Source organism: Limanda limanda, chromosome 17, assembly GCF_963576545.1.
Source record: "Limanda limanda chromosome 17, fLimLim1.1, whole genome shotgun sequence".
NCBI classification, from domain to species: Eukaryota; Metazoa; Chordata; class Actinopteri; order Pleuronectiformes; family Pleuronectidae; genus Limanda; species Limanda limanda.
Genome location: NC_083652.1, coordinates 2,521,226 through 2,542,619, shown reverse-complemented (window position 1 = coordinate 2,542,619; position 21,394 = coordinate 2,521,226). Strand labels below are relative to the sequence as shown.

The following is a 21,394-nucleotide window of genomic DNA, read 5'->3' as shown; positions in this document are numbered from 1 at the left end:
CCTATACGCAGAGTTGTTGTGTTAAACATGCAGGTTGTTTAACCCCCCACAAACTGGTGGGGTGTGGGACCTCTTGAGTCAAGGTGTGTTTAGCACCTCACTATAGTGTGAGTCATTAGGGTTACACGCAATGTGAAGATATGCAAAGGGCCAGAGAGTGGAAATACCTCTCGCGTCCCACTACTAAGTTAGAACTTAAAGAGGATCTGGAAAGAGACTTGACAGGTTTTCAAGAAACCAAAGCAAGACTATGCACAGCTGTGTGCAGAGGTTTGATACCGAGAAGTTTCATGTTGAGGTAGAAGTAAATAGATGTCACTCACAAGAAGCAATTGAGGGTTCAATAGTGGAGAATGTGGGCATCGATCCCACTACCTCTCACATGCAAAGCGCGCGCTCTACCATTTGAGCTAATCCCCCTGTGAAAGGGTGGTTTCTGTGGCAAGTCCTCACAACCTGCTCAGCATGTATGTTCTGTCCTAAAATGTATCACATTGCCTAGACAAATGAATGAAGTCTCTCATCACAGGCCCTAAGGGGAGACTGGCCAAGTGAGTGATTTACAGAGATCTCAGGAGATGGGGAATTAGCTCAAATGGTAGAGCGCTCGCTTAGCATGCGAGAAGTAGTGGGATCGATGCCCACATTCTCCAGAAAATTTGTTATTTCTTGATTTAAGTCTGGTAGAGAAAGTTTTGAAATTCAGTTTGACAAAGTCCCCTTCTAAAAAATGATAGATTTCCTTGTTTTTATGCCATGGACTGATATTATACAGAAAAATGGTGTTCCTTCCAGCATGGTTCAGAGAGTTATAGAGCCACCGCCAAGTAGGAAGGAGGTTTTTCTTGACAGCACATGGTGGCTTATCACCATACTTAGACACTCACTGAATGATCATATTTTCCACAATAATCTGTTTCTAATCTGTCATTTCAAGTTGGTAAGACATTCAGAACAGGTTACAATGTTAAATCACCTGGTTGATAGTCTTAGTAAGCGTTTTTGTCAGTACACGAGACAAGAATACAGCATTTGAGATAATGATCTTATGCAGCAGAGAACGCTGAAGGAGTCAATTAGAGAACAATATTGTGTAAACTTGGCTGCGACGAGGATGGGATTCGAACCCACGCGTGCAGAGCACAATAGATTAGCAGTCCATCGCCTTGACCACTCGGCCACCTCGTCCTATTCAGAGGTAAGTTTATCTCCTCAAATTGAAATTTTTCCTGTTCTAAAGAGAGTTGTTACAATGGTGACAAGGGGCTGTGGACCCCAGAAGAAGATAAAACTATTGCTGACAAAAAAGGTTTCTAACCCATGCGTGCAGACCACAGTTGGTTATCATTTCTTTACTGGAGACCAATTTAGGGGACTACAGGACTCTAACTAATGTTTTCTGGTGTTGTACCTGCTCACATAGGCAACTGGCCTTGCTTGTGTTTCTTGAAGATGCTACACTGGTCGTCCAAGAGGCTTCTTTAAATCCAAAAGACTTGTGGGAGGTTTCAGGTAATTAATCTCTCTAGGATCTTCACCTATACGCAGAGTTGTTGTGTTAAACATGCAGGTTGTTTAACCCCCCACAAACTTGTGGGGTGTGGGACCTCTTGAGTCAAGGTGTGTTTAGCACCTCACTATAGTGTGAGTCATTAGGGTTACACGCAATGTGAAGATATGCAAAGGGCCAGAGAGTGGAAATACCTCTCGCGTCCCACTACTAAGTTAGAACTTAAAGAGGATCTGGAAAGAGACTTGACAGGTTTTCAAGAAACCAAAGCAAGACTATGCACAGCTGTGTGCAGAGGTTTGATACCGAGAAGTTTCATCTTGAGGTAGAAGTAAATAGATGTCACTCACAAGAAGCAGTTGAGGGTTCAATAGTGGAGAATGTGGGCATCGATCCCACTACCTCTCACATGCAAAGCGAGCGCTCTACCATTTGAGCTAATCCCCCTGTGAAAGGGTGGTTTCTGTGGCAAGACCTCACAACCTGCTCAGCATGTATGTTCTGTCCTAAAATGTATCACATTGCCTAGACAAATGAATGAAGTCTCTCATCACAGGCCCTAAGGGGAGACTGGCCAAGTGAGTGATTTACAGAGATCTCAGTAGATGGGGAATTAGCTCAAATGGTAGAGCGCTCGCTTAGCATGTGAGAAGTAGTGGGATCGATGCCCACATTCTCCAGAAAATTTGTTATTTCTTGATTTAAGTCTGGTAGAGAAAGTTTTGAAATTCAGTTTGACAAAGTCCCCTTCTAAAAAATGATAGATTTCCTTGTTTTTATGCCATGGACTGATATTATACAGAAAAATAGTGTTCCTTCCAGCATGGTTCAGAGAGTTATAGAGCCACCGCCAAGTAGGAAGGAGGTTTTTCTTGACAGCACATGGTGGCTTATCACCATACTTAGACACTCACTGAATGATCATATTTTCCACAATAATCTGTTTCTAATCTGTCATTTCAAGTTGGTAAGACATTCAGAACAGGTTACAATGTTAAATCACCTGGTTGATAGTCTTAGTAAGCGTTTTTGTCAGTACACGAGACAAGAATACAGCATTTGAGATAATGATCTTATGCAGCAGAGTACGCTGAAGGAGTCAATTAGAGAACAATATTGTGTAAACTTGGCTGCGACGAGGATGGGATTCGAACCCACGCGTGCAGAGCACAATGGATTAGCAGTCCATCGCCTTGACCACTCGGCCACCTCGTCCTATTCAGAGGTAAGTTTATCTCCTCAAATTGAAATTTTTCCTGTTCTAAAGAGAGTTGTTACAATGGTGACAAGGGGCTGTGGACCCCAGAAGAAGATAAAACTATTGCTGACAAAAAAGGTTTCTAACCCATGCGTGCAGACCACAGTTGGTTATCATTTCTTTACTGGAGACCAATTTAGGGGCCTACAGGACTCTAACTAATGTTTTCTGGTTTTGTACCTGCTCACATAGGCAACTGGCCTTGCTTGTGTTTCTTGAAGATGCTACACTGGTCGTCCAAGAGGCTTCTTTAAATCCAAAAGACTTGTGGGAGGTTTCAGGTAATTAATCTCTCTAGGATCTTCACCTATACGCAGAGTTGTTGTGTTAAACATGCAGGTTGTTTAACCCCCCACAAACTGGTGGGGTGTGGGACCTCTTGAGTCAAGGTGTGTTTAGCACCTCACTATAGTGTGAGTCATTAGGGTTACACGCAATGTGAAGATATGCAAAGGGCCAGAGAGTGGAAATACCTCTCGCGTCCCACTACTAAGTTAGAACTTAAAGAGGATCTGGAAAGAGACTTGACAGGTTTTCAAGAAACCAAAGCAAGACTATGCACAGCTGTGTGCAGAGGTTTGATACCGAGAAGTTTCATCTTGAGGTAGAAGTAAATAGATGTCACTCACAAGAAGCAGTTGAGGGTTCAATAGTGGAGAATGTGGGCATCGATCCCACTACCTCTCACATGCAAAGCGAGCGCTCTACCATTTGAGCTAATCCCCCTGTGAAAGGGTGGTTTCTGTGGCAAGACCTCACAACCTGCTCAGCATGTATGTTCTGTCCTAAAATGTATCACATTGCCTAGACAAATGAATGAAGTCTCTCATCACAGGCCCTAAGGGGAGACTGGCCAAGTGAGTGATTTACAGAGATCTCAGTAGATGGGGAATTAGCTCAAATGGTAGAGCGCTCGCTTAGCATGCGAGAAGTAGTGGGATCGATGCCCACATTCTCCAGAAAATTTGTTATATCTTGATTTAAGTCTTGTAGAGAAAGTTTTGAAATTCAGTTTGACAAAGTCCCCTTCTAAAAAATGATAGATTTCCTTGTTTTTATGCCATGGACTGATATTATACAGAAAAATGGTGTTCCTTCCAGCATGGTTCAGAGAGTTATAGAGCCACCGCCAAGTAGGAAGGAGGTTTTTCTTGACAGCACATGGTGGCTTATCACCATACTTAGACACTCACTGAATGATCATATTTTCCACAATAATCTGTTTCTAATCTGTCATTTCAAGTTGGTAAGACATTCAGAACAGGTTACAATGTTAAATCACCTGGTTGATAGTCTTAGTAAGCGTTTTTGTCAGTACACGAGACAAGAATACAGCATTTGAGATAATGATCTTATGCAGCAGAGTAAGCTGAAGGAGTCAATTAGAGAACAATATTGTGTAAACTTGGCTGCGACGAGGATGGGATTCGAACCCACGCGTGCAGAGCACAATGGATTAGCAGTCCATCGCCTTGACCACTCGGCCACCTCGTCCTATTCAGAGGTAAGTTTATCTCCTCAAATTGAAATTTTTCCTGTTCTAAAGAGAGTTGTTACAATGGTGACAAGGGGCTGTGGACCCCAGAAGAAGATAAAACTATTGCTGACAAAAAAGGTTTCTAACCCATGCGTGCAGACCACAGTTGGTTATCATTTCTTTACTGGAGACCAATTTAGGGGCCTACAGGACTCTAACTAATGTTTTCTGGTTTTGTACCTGCTCACATAGGCAACTGGCCTTGCTTGTGTTTCTTGAAGATGCTACACTGGTCGTCCAAGAGGCTTCTTTAAATCCAAAAGACTTGTGGGAGGTTTCAGGTAATTAATCTCTCTAGGATCTTCACCTATACGCAGAGTTGTTGTGTTAAACATGCAGGTTGTTTAACCCCCCACAAACTGGTGGGGTGTGGGACCTCTTGAGTCAAGGTGTGTTTAGCACCTCACTATAGTGTGAGTCATTAGGGTTACACGCAATGTGAAGATATGCAAAGGGCCAGAGAGTGGAAATACCTCTCGCGTCCCACTACTAAGTTAGAACTTAAAGAGGATCTGGAAAGAGACTTGACAGGTTTTCAAGAAACCAAAGCAAGACTATGCACAGCTGTGTGCAGAGGTTTGATACCGAGAAGTTTCATCTTGAGGTAGAAGTAAATAGATGTCACTCACAAGAAGCAGTTGAGGGTTCAATAGTGGAGAATGTGGGCATCGATCCCACTACCTCTCACGTGCAAAGCGAGCGCTATACCATTTGAGCTAATCCCCCTGTGAAAGGGTGGTTTCTGTGGCAAGACCTCACAACCTGCTCAGCATGTATGTTCTGTCCTAAAATGTATCACATTGCCTAGACAAATGAATGAAGTCTCTCATCACAGGCCCTAAGGGGAGACTGGGCAAGTGAGTGATTTACAGAGATCTCAGTAGATGGGGAATTAGCTCAAATGGTAGAGCGCTCGCTTAGCATGCGAGAAGTAGTGGGATCGATGCCCACATTCTCCAGAAAATTTGTTATTTCTTGATTTAAGTCTGGTAGAGAAAGTTTTGAAATTCAGTTTGACAAAGTCCCCTTCTAAAAAATGATAGATTTCCTTGTTTTTATGCCATGGACTGATATTATACAGAAAAATGGTGTTCCTTCCAGCATGGTTCAGAGAGTTATAGAGCCACCGCCAAGTAGGAAGGAGGTTTTTCTTGACAGCACATGGTGGCTTATCACCATACTTAGACACTCACTGAATGATCATATTTTCCACAATAATCTGTTTCTAATCTGTCATTTCAAGTTGGTAAGACATTCAGAACAGGTTACAATGTTAAATCACCTGGTTGATAGTCTTAGTAAGCGTTTTTGTCAGTACACGAGACAAGTATACAGCATTTGAGATAATGATCTTATGCAGCAGAGTACGCTGAAGGAGTCAATTAGAGAACAATATTGTGTAAACTTGGGTGCGACGAGGATGGGATTCGAACCCACGCGTGCAGAGCACAACGGATTAGCAGTCCATCGCCTTGACCACTCGGCCACCTCGTCCTATTCAGAGGTAAGTTTATCTCCTCAAATTGAAATTTTTCCTGTTCTAAAGAGAGTTGTTACAATGGTGACAAGGGGCTGTGGACCCCAGAAGAAGATGAAACTATTGCTGACAAAAAAGGTTTCTAACCCATGCGTGCAGACCACAGTTGGTTATCATTTCTTTACTGGAGACCAATTTAGGGGACTACAGGACTCTAACTAATGTTTTCTGGTTTTGTACCTGCTCACATAGGCAACTGGCCTTGCTTGTGTTTCTTGAAGATGCTACACTGGTCGTCCAAGAGGCTTCTTTAAATCCAAAAGACTTGTGGGAGGTTTCAGGTAATTAATCTCTCTAGGATCTTCACCTATACGCAGAGTTGTTGTGTTAAACATGCAGGTTGTTTAACCCCCCACAAACTGGTGGGGTGTGGGACCTCTTGAGTCAAGGTGTGTTTAGCACCTCACTATAGTGTGAGTCATTAGGGTTACACGCAATGTGAAGATATGCAAAGGGCCAGAGAGTGGAAATACCTCTCGCGTCCCACTACTAAGTTAGAACTTAAAGAGGATCTGGAAAGAGACTTGACAGGTTTTCAAGAAACCAAAGCAAGACTATGCACAGCTGTGTGCAGAGGTTTGATACCGAGAAGTTTCATCTTGAGGTAGAAGTAAATAGATGTCACTCACAAGAAGCAATTGAGGGTTCAATAGTGGAGAATGTGGGCATCGATCCCACTACCTCTCACATGCAAAGCGCGCGCTCTACCATTTGAGCTAATCCCCCTGTGAAAGGGTGGTTTCTGTGGCAAGTCCTCACAACCTGCTCAGCATGTATGTTCTGTCCTAAAATGTATCACATTGCCTAGACAAATGAATGAAGTCTCTCATCACAGGCCCTAAGGGGAGACTGGCCAAGTGAGTGATTTACAGAGATCTCAGGAGATGGGGAATTAGCTCAAATGGTAGAGCGCTCGCTTAGCATGCGAGAAGTAGTGGGATCGATGCCCACATTCTCCAGAAAATTTGTTATTTCTTGATTTAAGTCTGGTAGAGAAAGTTTTGAAATTCAGTTTGACAAAGTCCCCTTCTAAAAAATGATAGATTTCCTTGTTTTTATGCCATGGACTGATATTATACAGAAAAATGGTGTTCCTTCCAGCATGGTTCAGAGAGTTATAGAGCCACCGCCAAGTAGGAAGGAGGTTTTTCTTGACAGCACATGGTGGCTTATCACCATACTTAGACACTCACTGAATGATCATATTTTCCACAATAATCTGTTTCTAATCTGTCATTTCAAGTTGGTAAGACATTCAGAACAGGTTACAATGTTAAATCACCTGGTTGATAGTCTTAGTAAGCGTTTTTGTCAGTACACGAGACAAGAATACAGCATTTGAGATAATGATCTTATGCAGCAGAGTACGCTGAAGGAGTCAATTAGAGAACAATATTGTGTAAACTTGGCTGCGACGAGGATGGGATTCGAACCCACGCGTGCAGAGCACAATGGATTAGCAGTCCATCGCCTTGACCACTCGGCCACCTCGTCCTATTCAGAGGTAAGTTTATCTCCTCAAATTGAAATTTTTCCTGTTCTAAAGAGAGTTGTTACAATGGTGACAAGGGGCTGTGGACCCCAGAAGAAGATAAAACTATTGCTGACAAAAAAGGTTTCTAACCCATGCGTGCAGACCACAGTTGGTTATCATTTCTTTACTGGAGACCAATTTAGGGGCCTACAGGACTCTAACTAATGTTTTCTGGTTTTGTACCTGCTCACATAGGCAACTGGCCTTGCTTGTGTTTCTTGAAGATGCTACACTGGTCGTCCAAGAGGCTTCTTTAAATCCAAAAGACTTGTGGGAGGTATCAGGTAATTAATCTCTCTAGGATCTTCACCTATACGCAGAGTTGTTGTGTTAAACATGCAGGTTGTTTAACCCCCCACAAACTGGTGGGGTGTGGGACCTCTTGAGTCAAGGTGTGTTTAGCACCTCACTATAGTGTGAGTCATTAGGGTTACACGCAATGTGAAGATATGCAAAGGGCCAGAGAGTGGAAATACCTCTCGCGTCCCACTACTAAGTTAGAACTTAAAGAGGATCTGGAAAGAGACTTGACAGGTTTTCAAGAAACCAAAGCAAGACTATGCACAGCTGTGTGCAGAGGTTTGATACCGAGAAGTTTCATCTTGAGGTAGAAGTAAATAGATGTCACTCACAAGAAGCAGTTGAGGGTTCAATAGTGGAGAATGTGGGCATCGATCCCACTACCTCTCACATGCAAAGCGAGCGCTCTACCATTTGAGCTAATCCCCCTGTGAAAGGGTGGTTTCTGTGGCAAGACCTCACAACCTGCTCAGCATGTATGTTCTGTCCTAAAATGTATCACATTGCCTAGACAAATGAATGAAGTCTCTCATCACAGGCCCTAAGGGGAGACTGGCCAAGTGAGTGATTTACAGAGATCTCAGTAGATGGGGAATTAGCTCAAATGGTAGAGCGCTCGCTTAGCATGCGAGAAGTAGTGGGATCGATGCCCACATTCTCCAGAAAATTTGTTATATCTTGATTTAAGTCTTGTAGAGAAAGTTTTGAAATTCAGTTTGACAAAGTCCCCTTCTAAAAAATGATAGATTTCCTTGTTTTTATGCCATGGACTGATATTATACAGAAAAATGGTGTTCCTTCCAGCATGGTTCAGAGAGTTATAGAGCCACCGCCAAGTAGGAAGGAGGTTTTTCTTGACAGCACATGGTGGCTTATCACCATACTTAGACACTCACTGAATGATCATATTTTCCACAATAATCTGTTTCTAATCTGTCATTTCAAGTTGGTAAGACATTCAGAACAGGTTACAATGTTAAATCACCTGGTTGATAGTCTTAGTAAGCGTTTTTGTCAGTACACGAGACAAGAATACAGCATTTGAGATAATGATCTTATGCAGCAGAGTAAGCTGAAGGAGTCAATTAGAGAACAATATTGTGTAAACTTGGCTGCGACGAGGATGGGATTCGAACCCACGCGTGCAGAGCACAATGGATTAGCAGTCCATCGCCTTGACCACTCGGCCACCTCGTCCTATTCAGAGGTAAGTTTATCTCCTCAAATTGAAATTTTTCCTGTTCTAAAGAGAGTTGTTACAATGGTGACAAGGGGCTGTGGACCCCAGAAGAAGATAAAACTATTGCTGACAAAAAAGGTTTCTAACCCATGCGTGCAGACCACAGTTGGTTATCATTTCTTTACTGGAGACCAATTTAGGGGACTACAGGACTCTAACTAATGTTTTCTGGTTTTGTACCTGCTCACATAGGCAACTGGCCTTGCTTGTGTTTCTTGAAGATGCTACACTGGTCGTCCAAGAGGCTTCTTTAAATCCAAAAGACTTGTGGGAGGTTTCAGGTAATTAATCTCTCTAGGATCTTCACCTATACGCAGAGTTGTTGTGTTAAACATGCAGGTTGTTTAACCCCCCACAAACTGGTGGGGTGTGGGACCTCTTGAGTCAAGGTGTGTTTGGCACCTCACTATAGTGTGAGTCATTAGGGTTACACGCAATGTGAAGATATGCAAAGGGCCAGAGAGTGGAAATACCTCTCGCGTCCCACTACTAAGTTAGAACTTAAAGAGGATCTGGAAAGAGACTTGACAGGTTTTCAAGAAACCAAAGCAAGACTATGCACAGCTGTGTGCAGAGGTTTGATACCGAGAAGTTTCATCTTGAGGTAGAAGTAAATAGATGTCACTCACAAGAAGCAGTTGAGGGTTCAATAGTGGAGAATGTGGGCATCGATCCCACTACCTCTCACGTGCAAAGCGAGCGCTCAACCATTTGAGCTAATCCCCCTGTTAAAGGGTGGTTTCTGTGGCAAGACCTCACAACCTGCTCAGCATGTATGTTCTGTCCTAAAATGTATCACATTGCCTAGACAAATGAATGAAGTCTCTCATCACAGGCCCTAAGGGGAGACTGGCCAAGTGAGTGATTTACAGAGATCTCAGTAGATGGGGAATTAGCTCAAATGGTAGAGCGCTCGCTTAGCATGCGAGAAGTAGTGGGATCGATGCCCACATTCTCCAGAAAATTTGTTATTTCTTGATTTAAGTCTGGTAGAGAAAGTTTTGAAATTCAGTTTGACAAAGTCCCCTTCTAAAAAATGATAGATTTCCTTGTTTTTATGCCATGGACTGATATTATACAGAAAAATGGTGTTCCTTCCAGCATGGTTCAGAGAGTTATAGAGCCACCGCCAAGTAGGAAGGAGGTTTTTCTTGACAGCACATGGTGGCTTATCACCATACTTAGACACTCACTGAATGATCATATTTTCCACAATAATCTGTTTCTAATCTGTCATTTCAAGTTGGTAAGACATTCAGAACAGGTTACAATGTTAAATCACCTGGTTGATAGTCTTAGTAAGCGTTTTTGTCAGTACACGAGACAAGAATACAGCATTTGAGATAATGATCTTATGCAGCAGAGTACGCTGAAGGAGTCAATTAGAGAACAATATTGTGTAAACTTGGGTGCGACGAGGATGGGATTCGAACCCACGCGTGCAGAGCACAACGGATTAGCAGTCCATCGCCTTGACCACTCGGCCACCTCGTCCTATTCAGAGGTAAGTTTATCTCCTCAAATTGAAATTTTTCCTGTTCTAAAGAGAGTTGTTACAATGGTGACAAGGGGCTGTGGACCCCAGAAGAAGATAAAACTATTGCTGACAAAAAAGGTTTCTAACCCATGCGTGCAGACCACAGTTGGTTATCATTTCTTTACTGGAGACCAATTTAGGGGACTACAGGACTCTAACTAATGTTTTCTGGTTTTGTACCTGCTCACATAGGCAACTGGCCTTGCTTGTGTTTCTTGAAGATGCTACACTGGTCGTCCAAGAGGCTTCTTTAAATCCAAAAGACTTGTGGGAGGTTTCAGGTAATTAATCTCTCTAGGATCTTCACCTATACGCAGAGTTGTTGTGTTAAACATGCAGGTTGTTTAACCCCCCACAAACTGGTGGGGTGTGGGACCTCTTGAGTCAAGGTGTGTTTAGCACCTCACTATAGTGTGAGTCATTAGGGTTACACGCAATGTGAAGATATGCAAAGGGCCAGAGAGTGGAAATACCTCTCGCGTCCCACTACTAAGTTAGAACTTAAAGAGGATCTGGAAAGAGACTTGACAGGTTTTCAAGAAACCAAAGCAAGACTATGCACAGCTGTGTGCAGAGGTTTGATACCGAGAAGTTTCATGTTGAGGTAGAAGTAAATAGATGTCACTCACAAGAAGCAATTGAGGGTTCAATAGTGGAGAATGTGGGCATCGATCCCACTACCTCTCACATGCAAAGCGCGCGCTCTACCATTTGAGCTAATCCCCCTGTGAAAGGGTGGTTTCTGTGGCAAGTCCTCACAACCTGCTCAGCATGTATGTTCTGTCCTAAAATGTATCACATTGCCTAGACAAATGAATGAAGTCTCTCATCACAGGCCCTAAGGGGAGACTGGCCAAGTGAGTGATTTACAGAGATCTCAGGAGATGGGGAATTAGCTCAAATGGTAGAGCGCTCGCTTAGCATGCGAGAAGTAGTGGGATCGATGCCCACATTCTCCAGAAAATTTGTTATTTCTTGATTTAAGTCTGGTAGAGAAAGTTTTGAAATTCAGTTTGACAAAGTCCCCTTCTAAAAAATGATAGATTTCCTTGTTTTTATGCCATGGACTGATATTATACAGAAAAATGGTGTTCCTTCCAGCATGGTTCAGAGAGTTATAGAGCCACCGCCAAGTAGGAAGGAGGTTTTTCTTGACAGCACATGGTGGCTTATCACCATACTTAGACACTCACTGAATGATCATATTTTCCACAATAATCTGTTTCTAATCTGTCATTTCAAGTTGGTAAGACATTCAGAACAGGTTACAATGTTAAATCACCTGGTTGATAGTCTTAGTAAGCGTTTTTGTCAGTACACGAGACAAGAATACAGCATTTGAGATAATGATCTTATGCAGCAGAGTACGCTGAAGGAGTCAATTAGAGAACAATATTGTGTAAACTTGGGTGCGACGAGGATGGGATTCGAACCCACGCGTGCAGAGCACAACGGATTAGCAGTCCATCGCCTTGACCACTCGGCCACCTCGTCCTATTCAGAGGTAAGTTTATCTCCTCAAATTGAAATTTTTCCTGTTCTAAAGAGAGTTGTTACAATGGTGACAAGGGGCTGTGGACCCCAGAAGAAGATAAAACTATTGCTGACAAAAAAGGTTTCTAACCCATGCGTGCAGACCACAGTTGGTTATCATTTCTTTACTGGAGACCAATTTAGGGGACTACAGGACTCTAACTAATGTTTTCTGGTTTTGTACCTGCTCACATAGGCAACTGGCCTTGCTTGTGTTTCTTGAAGATGCTACACTGGTCGTCCAAGAGGCTTCTTTAAATCCAAAAGACTTGTGGGAGGTTTCAGGTAATTAATCTCTCTAGGATCTTCACCTATACGCAGAGTTGTTGTGTTAAACATGCAGGTTGTTTAACCCCCCACAAACTGGTGGGGTGTGGGACCTCTTGAGTCAAGGTGTGTTTGGCACCTCACTATAGTGTGAGTCATTAGGGTTACACGCAATGTGAAGATATGCAAAGGGCCAGAGAGTGGAAATACCTCTCGCGTCCCACTACTAAGTTAGAACTTAAAGAGGATCTGGAAAGAGACTTGACAGGTTTTCAAGAAACCAAAGCAAGACTATGCACAGCTGTGTGCAGAGGTTTGATACCGAGAAGTTTCATCTTGAGGTAGAAGTAAATAGATGTCACTCACAAGAAGCAGTTGAGGGTTCAATAGTGGAGAATGTGGGCATCGATCCCACTACCTCTCACGTGCAAAGCGAGCGCTCAACCATTTGAGCTAATCCCCCTGTTAAAGGGTGGTTTCTGTGGCAAGACCTCACAACCTGCTCAGCATGTATGTTCTGTCCTAAAATGTATCACATTGCCTAGACAAATGAATGAAGTCTCTCATCACAGGCCCTAAGGGGAGACTGGCCAAGTGAGTGATTTACAGAGATCTCAGTAGATGGGGAATTAGCTCAAATGGTAGAGCGCTCGCTTAGCATGCGAGAAGTAGTGGGATCGATGCCCACATTCTCCAGAAAATTTGTTATTTCTTGATTTAAGTCTGGTAGAGAAAGTTTTGAAATTCAGTTTGACAAAGTCCCCTTCTAAAAAATGATAGATTTCCTTGTTTTTATGCCATGGACTGATATTATACAGAAAAATGGTGTTCCTTCCAGCATGGTTCAGAGAGTTATAGAGCCACCGCCAAGTAGGAAGGAGGTTTTTCTTGACAGCACATGGTGGCTTATCACCATACTTAGACACTCACTGAATGATCATATTTTCCACAATAATCTGTTTCTAATCTGTCATTTCAAGTTGGTAAGACATTCAGAACAGGTTACAATGTTAAATCACCTGGTTGATAGTCTTAGTAAGCGTTTTTGTCAGTACACGAGACAAGAATACAGCATTTGAGATAATGATCTTATGCAGCAGAGTACGCTGAAGGAGTCAATTAGAGAACAATATTGTGTAAACTTGGCTGCGACGAGGATGGGATTCGAACCCACGCGTGCAGAGCACAATGGATTAGCAGTCCATCGCCTTGACCACTCGGCCACCTCGTCCTATTCAGAGGTAAGTTTATCTCCTCAAATTGAAATTTTTCCTGTTCTAAAGAGAGTTGTTACAATGGTGACAAGGGGCTGTGGACCCCAGAAGAAGATAAAACTATTGCTGACAAAAAAGGTTTCTAACCCATGCGTGCAGACCACAGTTGGTTATCATTTCTTTACTGGAGACCAATTTAGGGGCCTACAGGACTCTAACTAATGTTTTCTGGTTTTGTACCTGCTCACATAGGCAACTGGCCTTGCTTGTGTTTCTTGAAGATGCTACACTGGTCGTCCAAGAGGCTTCTTTAAATCCAAAAGACTTGTGGGAGGTATCAGGTAATTAATCTCTCTAGGATCTTCACCTATACGCAGAGTTGTTGTGTTAAACATGCAGGTTGTTTAACCCCCCACAAACTGGTGGGGTGTGGGACCTCTTGAGTCAAGGTGTGTTTAGCACCTCACTATAGTGTGAGTCATTAGGGTTACACGCAATGTGAAGATATGCAAAGGGCCAGAGAGTGGAAATACCTCTCGCGTCCCACTACTAAGTTAGAACTTAAAGAGGATCTGGAAAGAGACTTGACAGGTTTTCAAGAAACCAAAGCAAGACTATGCACAGCTGTGTGCAGAGGTTTGATACCGAGAAGTTTCATCTTGAGGTAGAAGTAAATAGATGTCACTCACAAGAAGCAGTTGAGGGTTCAATAGTGGAGAATGTGGGCATCGATCCCACTACCTCTCACGTGCAAAGCGAGCGCTCTACCATTTGAGCTAATCCCCCTGTGAAAGGGTTGTTTCTGTGGCAAGACCTCACAACCTGCTCAGCATGTATGTTCTGTCCTAAAATGTATCACATTGCCTAGACAAATGAATGAAGTCTCTCATCACAGGCCCTAAGGGGAGACTGGGCAAGTGAGTGATTTACAGAGATCTCAGTAGATGGGGAATTAGCTCAAATGGTAGAGCGCTCGCTTAGCATGCGAGAAGTAGTGGGATCGATGCCCACATTCTCCAGAAAATTTGTTATTTCTTGATTTAAGTCTGGTAGAGAAAGTTTTGAAATTCAGTTTGACAAAGTCCCCTTCTAAAAAATGATAGATTTCCTTGTTTTTATGCCATGGACTGATATTATACAGAAAAATGGTGTTCCTTCCAGCATGGTTCAGAGAGTTATAGAGCCACCGCCAAGTAGGAAGGAGGTTTTTCTTGACAGCACATGGTGGCTTATCACCATACTTAGACACTCACTGAATGATCATATTTTCCACAATAATCTGTTTCTAATCTGTCATTTCAAGTTGGTAAGACATTCAGAACAGGTTACAATGTTAAATCACCTGGTTGATAGTCTTAGTAAGCGTTTTTGTCAGTACACGAGACAAGAATACAGCATTTGAGATAATGATCTTATGCAGCAGAGTACGCTGAAGGAGTCAATTAGAGAACAATATTGTGTAAACTTGGGTGCGACGAGGATGGGATTCGAACCCACGCGTGCAGAGCACAACGGATTAGCAGTCCATCGCCTTGACCACTCGGCCACCTCGTCCTATTCAGAGGTAAGTTTATCTCCTCAAATTGAAATTTTTCCTGTTCTAAAGAGAGTTGTTACAATGGTGACAAGGGGCTGTGGACCCCAGAAGAAGATAAAACTATTGCTGACAAAAAAGGTTTCTAACCCATGCGTGCAGACCACAGTTGGTTATCATTTCTTTACTGGAGACCAATTTAGGGGACTACAGGACTCTAACTAATGTTTTCTGGTTTTGTACCTGCTCACATAGGCAACTGGCCTTGCTTGTGTTTCTTGAAGATGCTACACTGGTCGTCCAAGAGGCTTCTTTAAATCCAAAAGACTTGTGGGAGGTTTCAGGTAATTAATCTCTCTAGGATCTTCACCTATACGCAGAGTTGTTGTGTTAAACATGCAGGTTGTTTAACCCCCCACAAACTGGTGGGGTGTGGGACCTCTTGAGTCAAGGTGTGTTTAGCACCTCACTATAGTGTGAGTCATTAGGGTTACACGCAATGTGAAGATATGCAAAGGGCCAGAGAGTGGAAATACCTCTCGCGTCCCACTACTAAGTTAGAACTTAAAGAGGATCTGGAAAGAGACTTGACAGGTTTTCAAGAAACCAAAGCAAGACTATGCACAGCTGTGTGCAGAGGTTTGATACCGAGAAGTTTCATGTTGAGGTAGAAGTAAATAGATGTCACTCACAAGAAGCAATTGAGGGTTCAATAGTGGAGAATGTGGGCATCGATCCCACTACCTCTCACATGCAAAGCGCGCGCTCTACCATTTGAGCTAATCCCCCTGTGAAAGGGTGGTTTCTGTGGCAAGTCCTCACAACCTGCTCAGCATGTATGTTCTGTCCTAAAATGTATCACATTGCCTAGACAAATGAATGAAGTCTCTCATCACAGGCCCTAAGGGGAGACTGGCCAAGTGAGTGATTTACAGAGATCTCAGGAGATGGGGAATTAGCTCAAATGGTAGAGCGCTCGCTTAGCATGCGAGAAGTAGTGGGATCGATGCCCACATTCTCCAGAAAATTTGTTATTTCTTGATTTAAGTCTGGTAGAGAAAGTTTTGAAATTCAGTTTGACAAAGTCCCCTTCTAAAAAATGATAGATTTCCTTGTTTTTATGCCATGGACTGATATTATACAGAAAAATGGTGTTCCTTCCAGCATGGTTCAGAGAGTTATAGAGCCACCGCCAAGTAGGAAGGAGGTTTTTCTTGACAGCACATGGTGGCTTATCACCATACTTAGACACTCACTGAATGATCATATTTTCCACAATAATCTGTTTCTAATCTGTCATTTCAAGTTGGTAAGACATTCAGAACAGGTTACAATGTTAAATCACCTGGTTGATAGTCTTAGTAAGCGTTTTTGTCAGTACACGAGACAAGAATACAGCATTTGAGATAATGATCTTATGCAGCAGAGTACGCTGAAGGAGTCAATTAGAGAACAATATTGTGTAAACTTGGCTGCGACGAGGATGGGATTCGAACCCACGCGTGCAGAGCACAATGGATTAGCAGTCCATCGCCTTGACCACTCGGCCACCTCGTCCTATTCAGAGGTAAGTTTATCTCCTCAAATTGAAATTTTTCCTGTTCTAAAGAGAGTTGTTACAATGGTGACAAGGGGCTGTGGACCCCAGAAGAAGATAAAACTATTGCTGACAAAAAAGGTTTCTAACCCATGCGTGCAGACCACAGTTGGTTATCATTTCTTTACTGGAGACCAATTTAGGGGCCTACAGGACTCTAACTAATGTTTTCTGGTTTTGTACCTGCTCACATAGGCAACTGGCCTTGCTTGTGTTTCTTGAAGATGCTACACTGGTCGTCCAAGAGGCTTCTTTAAATCCAAAAGACTTGTGGGAGGTATCAGGTAATTAATCTCTCTAGGATCTTCACCTATACGCAGAGTTGTTGTGTTAAACATGCAGGTTGTTTAACCCCCCACAAACTGGTGGGGTGTGGGACCTCTTGAGTCAAGGTGTGTTTAGCACCTCACTATAGTGTGAGTCATTAGGGTTACACGCAATGTGAAGATATGCAAAGGGCCAGAGAGTGGAAATACCTCTCGCGTCCCACTACTAAGTTAGAACTTAAAGAGGATCTGGAAAGAGACTTGACAGGTTTTCAAGAAACCAAAGCAAGACTATGCACAGCTGTGTGCAGAGGTTTGATACCGAGAAGTTTCATCTTGAGGTAGAAGTAAATAGATGTCACTCACAAGAAGCAGTTGAGGGTTCAATAGTGGAGAATGTGGGCATCGATCCCACTACCTCTCACATGCAAAGCGAGCGCTCTACCATTTGAGCTAATCCCCCTGTGAAAGGGTGGTTTCTGTGGCAAGACCTCACAACCTGCTCAGCATGTATGTTCTGTCCTAAAATGTATCACATTGCCTAGACAAATGAATGAAGTCTCTCATCACAGGCCCTAAGGGGAGACTGGCCAAGTGAGTGATTTACAGAGATCTCAGTAGATGGGGAATTAGCTCAAATGGTAGAGCGCTCGCTTAGCATGCGAGAAGTAGTGGGATCGATGCCCACATTCTCCAGAAAATTTGTTATATCTTGATTTAAGTCTTGTAGAGAAAGTTTTGAAATTCAGTTTGACAAAGTCCCCTTCTAAAAAATGATAGATTTCCTTGTTTTTATGCCATGGACTGATATTATACAGAAAAATGGTGTTCCTTCCAGCATGGTTCAGAGAGTTATAGAGCCACCGCCAAGTAGGAAGGAGGTTTTTCTTGACAGCACATGGTGGCTTATCACCATACTTAGACACTCACTGAATGATCATATTTTCCCCAATAATCTGTTTCTAATCTGTCATTTCAAGTTGGTAAGACATTCAGAACAGGTTACAATGTTAAATCACCTGGTTGATAGTCTTAGTAAGCGTTTTTGTCAGTACACGAGACAAGAATACAGCATTTGAGATAATGATCTTATGCAGCAGAGTAAGCTGAAGGAGTCAATTAGAGAACAATATTGTGTAAACTTGGCTGCGACGAGGATGGGATTCGAACCCACGCGTGCAGAGCACAATGGATTAGCAGTCCATCGCCTTGACCACTCGGCCACCTCGTCCTATTCAGAGGTAAGTTTATCTCCTCAAATTGAAATTTTTCCTGTTCTAAAGAGAGTTGTTACAATGGTGACAAGGGGCTGTGGACCCCAGAAGAAGATAGAACTATTGCTGACAAAAAAGGTTTCTAACCCATGCGTGCAGACCACAGTTGGTTATCATTTCTTTACTGGAGACCAATTTAGGGGACTACAGGACTCTAACTAATGTTTTCTGGTTTTGTACCTGCTCACATAGGCAACTGGCCTTGCTTGTGTTTCTTGAAGATGCTACACTGGTCGTCCAAGAGGCTTCTTTAAATCCAAAAGACTTGTGGGAGGTTTCAGGTAATTAATCTCTCTAGGATCTTCACCTATACGCAGAGTTGTTGTGTTAAACATGCAGGTTGTTTAACCCCCCACAAACTGGTGGGGTGTGGGACCTCTTGAGTCAAGGTGTGTTTGGCACCTCACTATAGTGTGAGTCATTAGGGTTACACGCAATGTGAAGATATGCAAAGGGCCAGAGAGTGGAAATACCTCTCGCGTCCCACTACTAAGTTAGAACTTAAAGAGGATCTGGAAAGAGACTTGACAGGTTTTCAAGAAACCAAAGCAAGACTATGCACAGCTGTGTGCAGAGGTTTGATACCGAGAAGTTTCATCTTGAGGTAGAAGTAAATAGATGTCACTCACAAGAAGCAGTTGAGGGTTCAATAGTGGAGAATGTGGGCATCGATCCCACTACCTCTCACATGCAAAGCGAGCGCTCTACCATTTGAGCTAATCCCCCTGTGAAAGGGTGGTTTCTGTGGCAAGACCTCACAACCTGCTCAGCATGTATGTTCTGTCCTAAAATGTATCACATTGCCTAGACAAATGAATGAAGTCTCTCATCACAGGCCCTAAGGGGAGACTGGCCAAGTGAGTGATTTACAGAGATCTCAGTAGATGGGGAATTAGCTCAAATGGTAGAGCGCTCGCTTAGCATGCGAGAAGTAGTGGGATCGATGCCCACATTCTCCAGAAAATTTGTTATATCTTGATTTAAGTCTTGTAGAGAAAGTTTTGAAATTCAGTTTGACAAAGTCCCCTTCTAAAAAATGATAGATTTCCTTGTTTTTATGCCATGGACTGATATTATACAGAAAAATGGTGTTCCTTCCAGCATGGTTCAGAGAGTTATAGAGCCACCGCCAAGTAGGAAGGAGGTTTTTCTTGACAGCACATGGTGGCTTATCACCATACTTAGACACTCACTGAATGATCATATTTTCCCCAATAATCTGTTTCTAATCTGTCATTTCAAGTTGGTAAGACATTCAGAACAGGTTACAATGTTAAATCACCTGGTTGATAGTCTTAGTAAGCGTTTTTGTCAGTACACGAGACAAGAATACAGCATTTGAGATAATGATCTTATGCAGCAGAGTAAGCTGAAGGAGTCAATTAGAGAACAATATTGTGTAAACTTGGCTGCGACGAGGATGGGATTCGAACCCACGCGTGCAGAGCACAATGGATTAGCAGTCCATCGCCTTGACCACTCGGCCACCTCGTCCTATTCAGAGGTAAGTTTATCTCCTCAAATTGAAATTTTTCCTGTTCTAAAGAGAGTTGTTACAATGGTGACAAGGGGCTGTGGACCCCAGAAGAAGATAAAACTATTGCTGACAAAAAAGGTTTCTAACCCATGCGTGCAGACCACAGTTGGTTATCATTTCTTTACTGGAGACCAATTTAGGGGACTACAGGACTCTAACTAATGTTTTCTGGTTTTGTACCTGCTCACATAGGCAACTGGCCTTGCTTGTGTTTCTTGAAGATGCTACACTGGTCGTCCAAGAGGCTTCTTTAAATCCAAAAGACTTGTGGGAGGTTTCAGGTAATTAATCTCTCTAGGATCTTCACCTATACGCAGAGTTGTTGTGTTAAACATGCAGGTTGTTTAACCCCCCACAAACTGGTGGGGTGTGGGACCTCTTGAGTCAAGGTGTGTTTGGCACCTCACTATAGTGTGAGTCATTAGGGTTACACGCAATGTGAAGATATGCAAAGGGCCAGAGAGTGGAAATACCTCTCGCGTCCCACTACTAAGTTAGAACTTAAAGAGGATCTGGAAAGAGACTTGACAGGTTTTCAAGAAACCAAAGCAAGACTATGCACAGCTGTGTGCAGAGGTTTGATACCGAGAAGTTTCATCTTGAGGTAGAAGTAAATAGATGTCACTCACAAGAAGCAGTTGAGGGTTCAATAGTGGAGAATGTGGGCATCGATCCCACTACCTCTCACGTGCAAAGCGAGCGCTCTACCATTTGAGCTAATCCCCCTGTGAAAGGGTGGTTTCTGTGGCAAGACCTCACAACCTGCTCAGCATGTATGTTCTGTCCTAAAATGTATCACATTGCCTAGACAAATGAATGAAGTCTCTCATCACAGGCCCTAAGGGGAGACTGGCCAAGTGAGTGATTTACAGAGATCTCAGTAGATGGGGAATTAGCTCAAATGGTAGAGCGCTCGCTTAGCATGCGAGAAGTAGTGGGATCGATGCCCACATTCTCCAGAAAATTTGTTATTTCTTGATTTAAGTCTGGTAGAGAAAGTTTTGAAATTCAGTTTGACAAAGTCCCCTTCTAAAAAATGATAGATTTCCTTGTTTTTATGCCATGGACTGATATTATACAGAAAAATGGTGTTCCTTCCAGCATGGTTCAGAGTGTTATAGAGCCACCGCCAAGTAGGAAGGAGGTTTTTCTTGACAGCACATGGTGGCTTATCACCATACTTAGACACTCACTGAATGATCATATTTTCCACAATAATCTGTTTCTAATCTGTCATTTCAAGTTGGTAAGACATTCAGAACAGGTTACAATGTTAAATCACCTGGTTGATAGTCTTAGTAAGCGTTTTTGTCAGTACACGAGACAAGAATACAGCATTTGAGATAATGAGATTATGCAGCAGAGTACGCTGAAGGAGTCAATTAGAGAACAATATTGTGTAAACTTGGGTGCGACGAGGATGGGATTCGAACCCACGCGTGCAGAGCACAACGGATTAGCAGTCCATCGCCTTGACCACTCGGCCACCTCGTCCTATTCAGAGGTAAGTTTATCTCCTCAAATTGAAATTTTTCCTGTTCTAAAGAGAGTTGTTACAATGGTGACAAGGGGCTGTGGACCCCAGAAGAAGATAAAACTATTGCTGACAAAAAAGGTTTCTAACCCATGCGTGCAGACCACAGTTGGTTATCATTTCTTTACTGGAGACCAATTTAGGGGACTACAGGACTCTAACTAATGTTTTCTGGTTTTGTACCT

General features: G+C 42.9%; 14 non-coding genes across 14 annotated transcripts; all 14 read right to left on the bottom strand.

Moving 5' to 3' along the window:
• Positions 1–1,106: 1,106 nt before the first annotated feature.
• Positions 1,107–1,188, bottom strand: trnas-gcu (transfer RNA serine (anticodon GCU)). Its single transcript has one exon. It is a non-coding gene; the product is annotated as a tRNA-Ser (tRNA).
• Positions 1,189–2,643: 1,455 nt separating this feature from the next.
• Positions 2,644–2,725, bottom strand: trnas-gcu (transfer RNA serine (anticodon GCU)). The gene has a single exon. It is a non-coding gene; the product is annotated as a tRNA-Ser (tRNA).
• Positions 2,726–4,180: 1,455 nt separating this feature from the next.
• trnas-gcu (transfer RNA serine (anticodon GCU)) lies at positions 4,181–4,262 on the bottom strand. Its single transcript has one exon. It is a non-coding gene; the product is annotated as a tRNA-Ser (tRNA).
• Positions 4,263–5,717: 1,455 nt separating this feature from the next.
• On the bottom strand, positions 5,718–5,799 carry trnas-gcu (transfer RNA serine (anticodon GCU)). The gene has a single exon. It is a non-coding gene; the product is annotated as a tRNA-Ser (tRNA).
• Positions 5,800–7,254: 1,455 nt separating this feature from the next.
• On the bottom strand, positions 7,255–7,336 carry trnas-gcu (transfer RNA serine (anticodon GCU)). The gene has a single exon. It is a non-coding gene; the product is annotated as a tRNA-Ser (tRNA).
• A 1,455-nt stretch (positions 7,337–8,791) lies between these two features.
• trnas-gcu (transfer RNA serine (anticodon GCU)) lies at positions 8,792–8,873 on the bottom strand. The gene has a single exon. It is a non-coding gene; the product is annotated as a tRNA-Ser (tRNA).
• A 1,455-nt stretch (positions 8,874–10,328) lies between these two features.
• On the bottom strand, positions 10,329–10,410 carry trnas-gcu (transfer RNA serine (anticodon GCU)). Its single transcript has one exon. It is a non-coding gene; the product is annotated as a tRNA-Ser (tRNA).
• A 1,455-nt stretch (positions 10,411–11,865) lies between these two features.
• Positions 11,866–11,947, bottom strand: trnas-gcu (transfer RNA serine (anticodon GCU)). The gene has a single exon. It is a non-coding gene; the product is annotated as a tRNA-Ser (tRNA).
• Positions 11,948–13,402: 1,455 nt separating this feature from the next.
• Positions 13,403–13,484, bottom strand: trnas-gcu (transfer RNA serine (anticodon GCU)). Its single transcript has one exon. It is a non-coding gene; the product is annotated as a tRNA-Ser (tRNA).
• A 1,455-nt stretch (positions 13,485–14,939) lies between these two features.
• On the bottom strand, positions 14,940–15,021 carry trnas-gcu (transfer RNA serine (anticodon GCU)). The gene has a single exon. It is a non-coding gene; the product is annotated as a tRNA-Ser (tRNA).
• Positions 15,022–16,476: 1,455 nt separating this feature from the next.
• trnas-gcu (transfer RNA serine (anticodon GCU)) lies at positions 16,477–16,558 on the bottom strand. The gene has a single exon. It is a non-coding gene; the product is annotated as a tRNA-Ser (tRNA).
• A 1,455-nt stretch (positions 16,559–18,013) lies between these two features.
• Positions 18,014–18,095, bottom strand: trnas-gcu (transfer RNA serine (anticodon GCU)). Its single transcript has one exon. It is a non-coding gene; the product is annotated as a tRNA-Ser (tRNA).
• A 1,455-nt stretch (positions 18,096–19,550) lies between these two features.
• Positions 19,551–19,632, bottom strand: trnas-gcu (transfer RNA serine (anticodon GCU)). The gene has a single exon. It is a non-coding gene; the product is annotated as a tRNA-Ser (tRNA).
• A 1,455-nt stretch (positions 19,633–21,087) lies between these two features.
• trnas-gcu (transfer RNA serine (anticodon GCU)) lies at positions 21,088–21,169 on the bottom strand. The gene has a single exon. It is a non-coding gene; the product is annotated as a tRNA-Ser (tRNA).
• Positions 21,170–21,394: the final 225 nt, after the last annotated feature.